The sequence below is a fragment of the Leucopleurus acutus genome, assembly GCF_964270905.1.
Source record: "Leucopleurus acutus genome assembly, chromosome: 5".
Taxonomy (NCBI): Eukaryota; Metazoa; Chordata; class Mammalia; order Artiodactyla; family Delphinidae; genus Leucopleurus; species Leucopleurus acutus.
Window position 1 is genome coordinate 46,295,198 of NC_139147.1, and position 11,709 is coordinate 46,306,906.

Here is an 11,709-nt window from a genome sequence, read left to right on the forward strand (position 1 = left end):
TGGCCGCTGAGCCTGCGCGTCTGGAGCCTGTGCTCCGCAACGGGAGAGGCCACAACAGTGAGAGGCCCGCGTACCACAAAAAAAAAAAAAAAATATATATATATATATATACACATATATATATATATGTATATATATATAATTTTACCTATTAAATTGGCAAAGATTTAAACATTAAATACTGAAGCTGAGCAGGATAAGAGGTGTGGAGTGTGGGCAAGACTTCTTGGACTATTGATTGAGAATAATTTGATTAACCTTTCTAGAGGATATTTAGAAACATCTTTGAAAAGAAATCCACTTCTAGGATTTTACCCTGGAATGTAATTATGGCCAAGTGCAAAGATATACATACATGCATTTTTACTACAGCATTGTTTGCAAAAGTGACTGGTACATATTAAGAGCTTGATAAGTGATAGTTGAGAAATAACTCCATTTTAGAGATGGAGAAAATAGAATTCAAAGAAATCAAATTTCACATAACTCTTAATGGACTGAACCAAAAATGAAACCTGATTTCAATTAAAACCATTTAGAATTGTCTATGCAATTCCAAAGCTCATGCTTTTTCCACATCACCATATTTTTTTTCTCTGATTCCCAGGCTGTTTAATAGACTCAACATCACAACCTTCTCTTGGTTTAGTTTATTCTCTCTATATAATAATTTCTCAAATTCAAACTATATTTCTTATTTTTTCCAATGCAAATATCTCAACTCACCAAACCCTTTGCCTATTCATGACTAACATTGCTTGACGGGGGAGGAAGCCCATTTTATTAAAAATACTTTTTTTTTATTTATTTTTGCGCGCGGGCCTCTCATTGTCGTGGCCTCTCCCGTTGCGGAGCACAGGCTCCGGACGCGCAGTCTCAGCGACCATGGCTCATGGGCCCAGCTGCTCCGCGGAATGTGGGACCCTCCCGGACCGGGGCATGAACCCATGTCCCCTGCATCAGCAGGCGGACTGTCAACCACTGCGCCACCAGAGAAGCCCCAAAAATACTTTTCTTTTTAAAAGAAAAACGTTTTCTTGTAACATGTTTACCATGATCTCTTAATTGTGACCTATCCGAAATGGCATATTCCATCCAATAGTCACTAAAATCCTTATCTAGAAAAACAAATATGTGCTCATGTAAGAAATGGACAGTTATCTATTTTACTCCCCCTCACACCCAACCCCACATTAAAGGATAGTAGCACTTATGACAGTGACTCTCACAGGAAAATATTTTTTTTTCAAGAGCATATACATACTAAGTAAGAATCAGAGTCTCATTTTCTCCATCCCTGAAAATTTTTCTAGTCCCTGATTTCTTAGAATATACCCACAACAAGAAGAAAAAGTAAATCTAATGCCAAAACTCACACTATAGGCTGTGTGTCTGTGGGCAATGCAGCCTAAACCGGTCCAGAGGTTTAAAGTTTCACCATCTTTCTTATTAAGTGCTATTTGTTATGCCAAGAAGCTGCACTGGTCTGTGTGCAGAAAACATTCAGTAGCCAGTTCTCCTGTCTTTCAGGGACTTTGTTTACATTTTTCAGAGCGCATGTTTGTATAAATGACTTCCTAATTTTAGTAGGGACTCCCAAATGTAGTTTTGAGAAGCACAGGAGTTTCTCAGATTAGGAACAGTATAAACTGCCCCAAACATAACGTAAAAACTTGATTGAAATTTACATTAAATAAGAAATAATATTTACCATCCAGCATTTTTAGGAGGCGGAGTCAAGAATGTTAGGAAGTAAAATGATAATAAGGTTAAAAATTACTGGCCCACAATCAAGGAGAAAAGAAAACATAATATTTAAGAATAAGAGAGCATGGTACTTGAGTATTAAAACATTTATTTTTTAACAGCAAAGAATAATTACCTCAGCTCACTTTATTTAGGGAGTATATTAAAATGTTAATAATGGTTTTTTTAGACAGTAGAAACAAGAACAAATTCATTTTTTCATTTTAATTTATTTTTTTTACATTTTTATGAATACTTTACATTTCCTATAATGAATATGTATTTCTTTTTTAAACTTTAAAATAAAGGGTGCTGGAATAAATGTCACATGTGGCATAAAACACATATTAATATTTCAGTACAACTTTGCCTCTTCCTCTAAAGGCAAAATAGGGATTTTTTAAATGTCATATTCAATTTTAAATTTCATATCCATAACTTTGGGATGATTTAATTTTGGACAAAGTCTTATCAAATTAAATCTCAACCAAATCATATTTGTTCTCATATCAAATGCAGCAAGTCACTGTTTAGTTCAAAGATTCCAATTTACTTTTACTAAATTGACTTGCCCATTAAGTCAAATGTCAGCCTACTTTGAGTACGTAGATGCAGTTTTTATGTTATTTTTAAATATTTAAACTTTCCAATTAAGTGCAAATTAGAATTGGTTCAATAGAATGATAGCATTTGGAATAAATTGGGACTTACCAACTTATTCCAAATGCTCTCTTCTAAAACATTTGAAAATAATATGATATTTCTGGAAAAGTGCAAATATTTCCAAGTGAAAGTCTTCTAAAGTAATGAACTTTTTATTTGAGCAGTCTTACGAGGATGAATGTTGACTTTTAACATTTTTCTCTTTCACTCGGATTTACCTAGAAGGTTTTCTAGTATCGAAGACGTCTAAAGATTGCTTACGAAGCTCTCAAGGAAGGAGAACCACTGGCCCGATGTCAGTTTTCCACTGTAACGGTACAGCTCTATTAGCAAGAAATATGCACAGGGAAGATGACTTGTAATAAATATCTATAATTCTCATTGCAATGACTTTTTAAAAATGGAGATTAAGAATGAAATCTGTTTACTGAGTATTCATTTGGTACCAAGGGACTTTTAAGTGGTTAACATGTATTATCACATTTAATTTAATCCAGTCCACCTCCCTTCCATCTCTTTTCCCATAGGGGTCAGACCTCCATCTCAGTCCTAGGGTCTCTCCCCACCTTCTCTACCTCCATCTCCCTTGTAAATCTCTTGCCTACTCTTGTCATGAGGGCTGCTTCTCTGCAAACTGGAACTAACACGTGAAGAAAAAATTTTTTTTTTCTCTGAGAGAATATAAATTTTCTGAGGGTTCAAGAATTAATGCTTTCCTTCAGACATGTCAAAATGCAGCATTCTACACAGTGGGATAACAAGCATTTTATACGTTTTCATACTGCTAAAGTCATATATAAAGCAGAGAATTGTAAAAGCGTGCCTCTGAGAAGTATCTTGATTAGCTGGCTTAAGAAAAGTTCTGAATGACACCTTAGGTAATAGGTAATAGTTTTTAGCACTATAATGATGAGTAATATTGTAGCTATTATTACAGTTTATTTGCACCTTTCTCCCACTTCCCTGGAAAATTTAAAGGAAGAATGGCCTTAAAATAATGGCATAACTACAAAACTATAATGTGATGTAGTGGGAAACATAAAGGCTTTAGAATCAGAAAAATTTGAGTTGGAAACCATAACAGCAAAGCACAAGTTACTGACATTCTCTGCCTCAGTTTCTAACCTGTTAAATAACACTGTTTTCCATGGAATTGTTGAGGTAGGTCACATAGTAATGTCTGTTTTGGTTTTATATTCTTTATTAATCCTATATGCATAAACACAAATATATATTTTAACTAATTTAAAGCAATTTAATTGTGAGGGCTTAAAATTTATCTAGTTGTTGTTGAAGTATATATATGTTATATAAACTACATATAACTCTATACATTAGGCATAATATATACATACCTAAACATGCAGACCCAAAAAAGCAGCATCCTCATTTACTCTTTAAATAAATTATTTAAATTTATTAAATAATAAATTTATTTTAGCTCTTGGACAGCAAGTTTTATCAATTATGTTTGAGAACTATTTTTATTCAAGCATTATAAGACATTTATTATTTAGTTCTAGCTAGTGCTATAACAGAAAATACCTTTAAAGAGATAAGACAATCAGTCCTTATCCCTGTGACTCTATGTCTTTCCTTAGAAGTCTCTGTAAGTAAAGTTTTTCAGCTGGGTTAATTAACACAGCTGTGTATGTATACCTGTAACTCTATCAGAAATTATATATAAAGAGGGAGGGACGGACTTAAGGATCTACCAAGCCACGGTTTTGCTCTGAAGATAGGAGAAAGCACTAGCGATAGGCAAGAAATTCTTTGAAAGTTAAAGCCTTGACTTTGACATTTTTGATGACTTAAAGTGCAGAAAAATCTACAAATACAGATCTGCAAACGTTTAAAATGCTCCATCAAAGATCAAAATATCACAAACATTTTATTTATTTCTCTATGTAGAAAAAATAAGAAATAGATATAATATTTTTCCCACTTGTCTATAATTGTGGTGCCTACAACACTGCCCTCTGGAAAAATCAACTCTGTTTTGGGGCAGGGGTGGGGTTGGCAGAGGGACATGTAAGGGAATGGGAGATAGCATCATCACTGTTGCTGATTTTCCCTTTATTTTAGGAAAGAAGTTCCTCCCTTGTGGTTTTTTTATATCTAAAATGACTAGCCAGCTGAGAACCTAAGCTGTCGGGAAGGCTTCTCAGGGAGAGTTAGAACAGGCACGTGAAGCCTGGGAGAAAAATTCATGTTCTCCAACTGCACTTCAGCTCTGCACTGTGAGTACACTGACTCAGTGGGAGAGGGGAATGACCTCGTGGCCACCACTCCCTCCCTATCCTCCCCCATTGACAAACCCTGCCAACAGCAGCTGCCGTGATTGGATTACTTCAGCCACTGAACCATCTTCACATGAATGCGTGGCTTCCATCTTAACTCTAATTTTTCTTCAGTCATTTCTGTTTTTGTGCCTCTCTGCTTTCCATTAAATTCAAAACAGCACTAATTTTTTAACTGAATGAAAGATGCTTTAAATTCTATAGTGCTTTACAATTTTCAAAAGTTTCACACACATGATTTCATATAATCCCATAATAACCCTTTTTTTTCCTCTTACACCTATCTTGCCCCTCCCCCTTTCCCTCTCCTCACTAGTAACCACTAGTTTGTTCTCTATATCGGTGAGTTTGCTTCTTTGTTGTTTTATTCACCAGTTTGTTATATTTTTTAGATCCACATATAAGTGATATATATTTGTCTTTCTCTGTCTGACTTATTTCACTTTAATCCATTCATCTGTTGATAGACACTTAGGTTGCGTCCATACCTTGGCAATTATAAATAATGCTGCAAAGAACATTGGGTTGCATGATCTTTTCAAATTAATGTTTTTGTTTTTTTCAGATATATACCCAGGAGTGGAATTGCTGGGTCATATGGTAGCTCTATTTTTAGTTTTTTAAGAAAGCTCCATACTGTTTTCCACAGTGGCTGAGCCAATTTACATTCCCACCAAGAGTATACAAGGGTTCCCTTTTCTCCACATCTTTGACAACATTTGTTATTTGTCTTCTTTTTGATGATAGCCATTCTGACAGATGTGAGGTGATATCTCCTTGTGGTTTTGATTTGCACTTCCCTGATGATTGATGAGTGACGCTGGGCATCTTTCATGTGTCTGTTGGCCATCTGCGTTTCCTCTTTGGAAAAATGTTTATTCAGTTCTTCTGCCCATTTTTTAATCGGGTTTTTTTTCTTTTTGATGTTGAGTTGTATGAACTGTTCATATATGTGGCATATTAACCTCTTATCAGTCATATCATTTGCAAATACTTTCTCCCATTCAGTAGGCTGTCTTTTTGTTTTGTCAACGGTTTCCTTTGATGTGCAAAAGCTTTTAAGTTTAATTAGGTCTCATTTGTTTATTTTTGCTTTTGTATCTTTTCCTTTAGGAGACTTCAAAAAAATATATTGCTGCTATTTTTGTCTGCCTATGTTTTCCTCTAGGAGTTTTAACATGTTAAAAAATATGAGTTTTTTAACATGTTAAATGATTGGTTTTTTCCCTTGCTTTACTGCAGAACACAGAAGCGAGAAACAATGAAAGCATGACCTTTAGAAATAATGTATTTGAAATTTTCAATGTAAAAATCTAGTTAAATTCAGACTCAAAGTCAGTTAAATTTCATGTGCCAAATTTCAAATGGAAATTTGGTTCTCTGCATTTTAAAATTTATAACATTCTGTTTATAATTATAAAATTTATAATATTCTGTTTAATACAGACATATCACAATGTGCATGATAGATCGAATTAAAGGCTTATTTATATAATTTTTTATAGAATACAACACAAACATTTCTTTCAAAGGAATTGTAAATCATCTACTTCAACCCACTCATCTTTCAAATGAGGAAATTAAGTGAAGGGTCTTATTCAGAAGCAAAAATCCTTCACGCTTTTTAAAAACTCATTGAGCCTGTACATATGGGTACAATTATAAACGCTGTTAAGATAGTGATATATTTCAGTTCCAGGTGGTAAGTAGCCACTGCCCTGAGTACTCTGAGTGATCACCTATCATGGCCTTCTGCCACCTTCTCTAGGAGCTCCTGGACCCTTCAACATCAACCAACTCAAGGGTTAACACTTTGTAAGCAGGAGGGCTTTGGGAGACAGGCTCCTGCACAGACAGAAGTGGTGCCCACGAGGGTATAGGTTGTTAAATAGTTTTGAGCATCACCCCTGCCTGCAGTCAACGACAGAAACTTAAGTTTTCAGCTGTACTGGACATTTGTTGATTGAGCCGGCATCCATTCACAAGCTTTACTCCCACCCCCAGGCAGTCATCTATCTGCTTCTTCCCAAAGCACAGCTCATGTGTTTTGGTAAAAGTTGACCCCACTCTCAGCCCCATGGAAAAGCCTTCACAGACTTCAAGTCCTCAGTACCTTCCACCCCCTGGCCACAGTCACCGCAGGGTGAGCGTGTGACCAGCCAACCAGGCTATTCAGAACGCCGGCTCAGCATTGCTCTCTCCCATCTGGGCACTATTGAAACTTGCAGCCAGTTTAAAAACTGAGTTCTTACTGGCATGGCCAAGCTGCTAGATCAATGAACCCTAACTCCTCCCTACATCTGGACTTTCCAGTCACCTGATCCTAAGCCCGTTTGTTGTCTTCTCTTGTTGTTTTAAGCCCATTTGATTTGGGTTTTCTTTGAAATCTTAAAAGATCTCAAAGTTGCCCCAGAGGTTTTGCCAGAATTCTCCAGTATGCCACTTTAGTTAATTACACCACAAAGTTATAAAACAAAGTAGAATTTCCCAAAATGTGTTCCAAAGAGCACAAATTCCAGGAAAAGCTAATAGTTATTGTGGTCCTGGAGAGGAACAGCTCAATAAAGTCAGTAAAATAGACCTGGATCCTCTAACAAAGAAGATTTGTGGTGTACTCAAAATATAATTTTTATTTTTTATTCTTCTCTAATCTTTTCAAATTTATTCATTACGGTAATTGTCCCCTGCCCCTGCCTGAAGACCTTGACAGGTCTCTTGACTTTCTACTTATTTGGGGGGAAGCGCTTTAAATCTCGAATCAGAGCATTAATTCAGAAAACATAATAACTTCTTTCTTTCTTCTCACCATTCACCTACTCCCCAGCTTTTGGGGGAAAGGTGGGGTGGGATAAGCTTGCCAGATTTAACAGATAAAAATATGGGAGGCCTAGTTAAATTTGAAATTCTGATGAATAGCAAATATTTTTTAATATAAACATGTCCCAAATATTGCATGGGATATATGTATAATAAAAAGCTTTCATTGTACACCTGAAATTCAAATTTAACTGAAGACCTTGTATTTTATCTAGCAATCGTAGGTGAAAGCAGGGAGAAAAGGTAAGGGGATTTTTGTCCTTACTTTGCTGAATGACTTCATGTTCTTTGGGTATGGGAGATGGTGAAGGTGACTCATATGGGCCAATGTTAGGGGTTCTTTGAACATTCCATCATAGGGGACCTCTCCAGCATCAACTCTCAAGATTTGAGGGATACTCCTCATTCCCTCAGGATGTCTACCCCCCTTATCCCCTAGCCCATCAACTGGGAGACTCCATACCAGCCCACCCTTGATCCAGGGGAAGCAATGAAATCTTTGTCCCCATACATCTGTGGCTCCACACAGATTGGGCATCAAAGTGATGATGTGCCAACTTTTGCATCCACATTTCCCAGGAGAGAAGCAATTCTAGCCTGCAGTGTCCCCAACATATGGGGACATACATTAAACTCTTCAAGTAGTCCCATTAAGCCCTTGCTCACTAGGCTGGTATAGGAGGTAGCAACTTTCCCAAGTGGAAAAGTTTGGGGCCCCATAGCACAGCTACTAGTCTCTCCCAAGAAAATCTTACAAAACCTCTCTATTCTCTGAAAAAAATCCAAGTTATGGACTAGGTTCCCAGATACTATGCTTGTACAGTCTGTATATGATGACTTAACAACTCCCTTTGGAATTTCGCATTTATTTTATCTTGTGCTTAGTTGAAACCTCAATCTTACATTCTGTTATACAGGTTTCTTTTCTGGGAAAATTCTCACAATTTTTTTTTTATGCGATATGCGGGCCTCTCACTGTTGTGGCCTCTACCGTTGCGGAGCACAGGCTCCGGACGCGCAGGCTCAGCGGCCATGGCTCACGGGCCCAGCCGCTCCGCGGCATATGGGATCTTCCCGGACCGGGACACGAACCCGCGTTCCCTGCATCGGCAGGCGGACTCCCAGCCACTGCGCCACCAGGGAAGCCCTCTCACAATTTTTAATATAGACTACATTATGAGTCTACATAGATAGCAGCAATTCCCACATGTATTTAACTACGTAAATGTTTTCCTTTTTTCTTTTTTTCAGGAGCTTTTAATAAAATTGGTGTTCTGTGGCATAGACTTTGGAATGTTCTGCCCAAGAAGATTTTTTTAATGATTAAGAGGAAGAGCTCTGAGTCCAGATTTGAATTCTGGCTTTGCCATTACTGTGTAATGTTAAGCTCTGGGCTGCAGTTTCTTTAATTATAGATAATGGTATTTACCTCACTGAGTTGTTGTGGAAGTGAAATTAATCAAAACATGGCAAAGCACTTGGAACAGTGCCTGACACACAATATATGCTCAATAAACATCAACTGTTATCATTACTAGTAGTAGTATCAACATTAGTAGCAGTATAAGTAGTAGTACTGAGGCTGCTTGGGTGATAATTATAAAATGGTGAACAGAGTTTTAACTACATTGAGATGTGTCATTTTGCAAATTCATATGTTTCTGATTTTGCAGGTCTAAAAAAGCAAATGTTTCCATACATTTGAATATGGCTAAGTGGATCAAAATGCCTCCAGAGTCCTTAAATAATACTATAATTTTTGTATCCTCTTGCATTTTAGCCATATAAAACCTTTTTTGAAATGTAGACATTTTCACATAATTAGAAGATACATAATTAGGAATTATCTTTAGCTCTTATTTTTAAAGAAAGGAGGATGCTTAATCTAAAAGAAAAAACATTATTAGCAACTTTGGATAAGAATATAGTAATTACAAAACACAAAGTTGTCTATTTTACAACGACATTTCCAAAAACATGCAATCATTTTTGTTTTGTGATTTTTCAACTCTTGCAGCTCTGCCTGAAGCCACGATCTTATGACTTAGAGTACAACACAAGCACACCATTGTCATTAATTTTTGAGCAGTCTCACTTGCACATGAAACTCAGAAAGGGCAGAAAGAAAAACAGCAAGCCCCACCAGCACATATCTCAAGACCACTAATTTTAAACACACAGTTGGATCCTAACTTGTGGTAAGTGGCACACTGAGCAAAGGTGGGCCTTAGATGAGCTGGTGAAAAGTCCCGGTCAGAATGTTTGGGTCTGAGTAGCTCAGCAACGTTGAGTATCAATTCCATTCGATTTCAACAGACTGTATTGTTATGAGTTGAATTGTGCCCTCCAAAAAGATACGTTGACTTCTTAACCCCTAGTACCTTAGAATGTGACCTTATTTGAACACAGGGTCTTTACAGAGATAATCAAATTAAAATAGGGTCATTAGGGTGGGCTTTGTTCTAGTACGACTGATGTCGTTCTAAAAGGTGGAAATTTGGACACAGACACAGAGGGAATATGATGTGAAGAGACACAGGGAGAAGATGGTCATCTACAAGCCAAGGAATGCCAGAAGCTACCAAAAACTAGAAGAGAGGCCCCAAAACAGATCCTTCCCTAGAGACATCAGAAGGAGCATGGCCCTGCTCACAACTTGCTTTCAGGCTTCTGGCCTCCAGATCTATGAGACAATAAATTTCTGTTGTTCTAAGCCACCCAGTTTGTAGTACTTTGTTATGGTAGCCCTAGGAAACCAATACAGTGTATGAAAGTATGTCCCTCCAAACATGCAAATTACTAAAAGCAGTTGTCCTGTACTTTTTTCTGCTAACTTCTAATAGCTCATCAAATCTCAGGATCCGCCCTTTGAAGTTAGTAGAAATTTATTTACAGAAGAACCCCACAAAATGAAGAAACAAAGGAGATAAAATGACAAGAATGCCATTTCCGTATTCCCAATTTTTATTCCAAATGGTTAAGGAAGCATCTCTTTACTGAAGGGGGTCACAAGCCTATTCTGCCTCTGAGAGTGCCACATTTAAAAGTAAAATATTAGCGTCAGAGACCATCCATGTTACACTAAGAATACATTTTAATTATAATGAATAACCCTCAGATCCAAGGAATGATAGCAAACCTACAACATTTATTGGCTCCACTCAGAGGATTATTTCCAGTAACTAACAGGTCAAAGCTTAAGCCCAGCTCATTCCTGCACACACTAGCCTCTGAGTCCCACTGGAGCCCTCACTTGCTGGGCATGACTTAAGTAAGGCAGGGGAGGAAGTGAACTGCTTTCTCACTACCTGCCTCATGCATCACCCTGACTATTTGCTGAAAACGTCCACCCTATTGAAAAAAAAATGGCAGGAATTTTTGGTGGCTGGATTGTTGTAGGACTCCTGGTAAAGCACAGTCTTCAAAGCATACCTCAGAAAATTCCCACAGGAGTTAAAAACAGTTTCCCTTTTTTGTACTCCTCCCTATTCATTCTGCAGAACTCCCCACAGTGGCCTTTGCCCCTCAGGCCTCTAATCTGAATAGTATCACATGTTAAGTCCAAAGTCTCTGGACAGAAAGATAAGACCAGGGAAAACAGGGCTGTGGGTTTCATGGGCTCTAACACTCGCAAGAACCACGAGCTGTGGGTCTTTGCACGAGGCCCTTCAACATCAGCTACAGAAACCTCAGACTCTCATGTGTGAAAAGAGGAAGTTGTACTACATGGCTTCAAACGACCCTTACAAGTTGAAAATCCTACGAAGTTGATTCTTTTGTTTTGTTTGTTTTTTAATTTTTATTGGAGCATAGTTGATTTAGAGTGTTGTGTTGCTTTCTGCTGTACAGCAAAGTGAATCAGTTATACACATACATATATCCACTCTGTTTTAGATTCTTTTCCCATATAGGTCATTACAGAGTATTGAATAGAGTTCCCTGTGCTATACAACAAATATCATATGATATCGCTTATATGTGGAATCTAAAAAAAATGGTACAAATGAACATATTTACAAAACAGAAAAGAGTCACAGATGTAAAAAATAAACTTATGGTTACTGGGGGGAAAAGGACGGGGAGGGATAAATTGGGAGATTGGGATTGACATATACACACTACTGTATATAAAATAGATAACTAGTAAGTCAGACAAATATCCTATAACTTTGATTCTAAACTC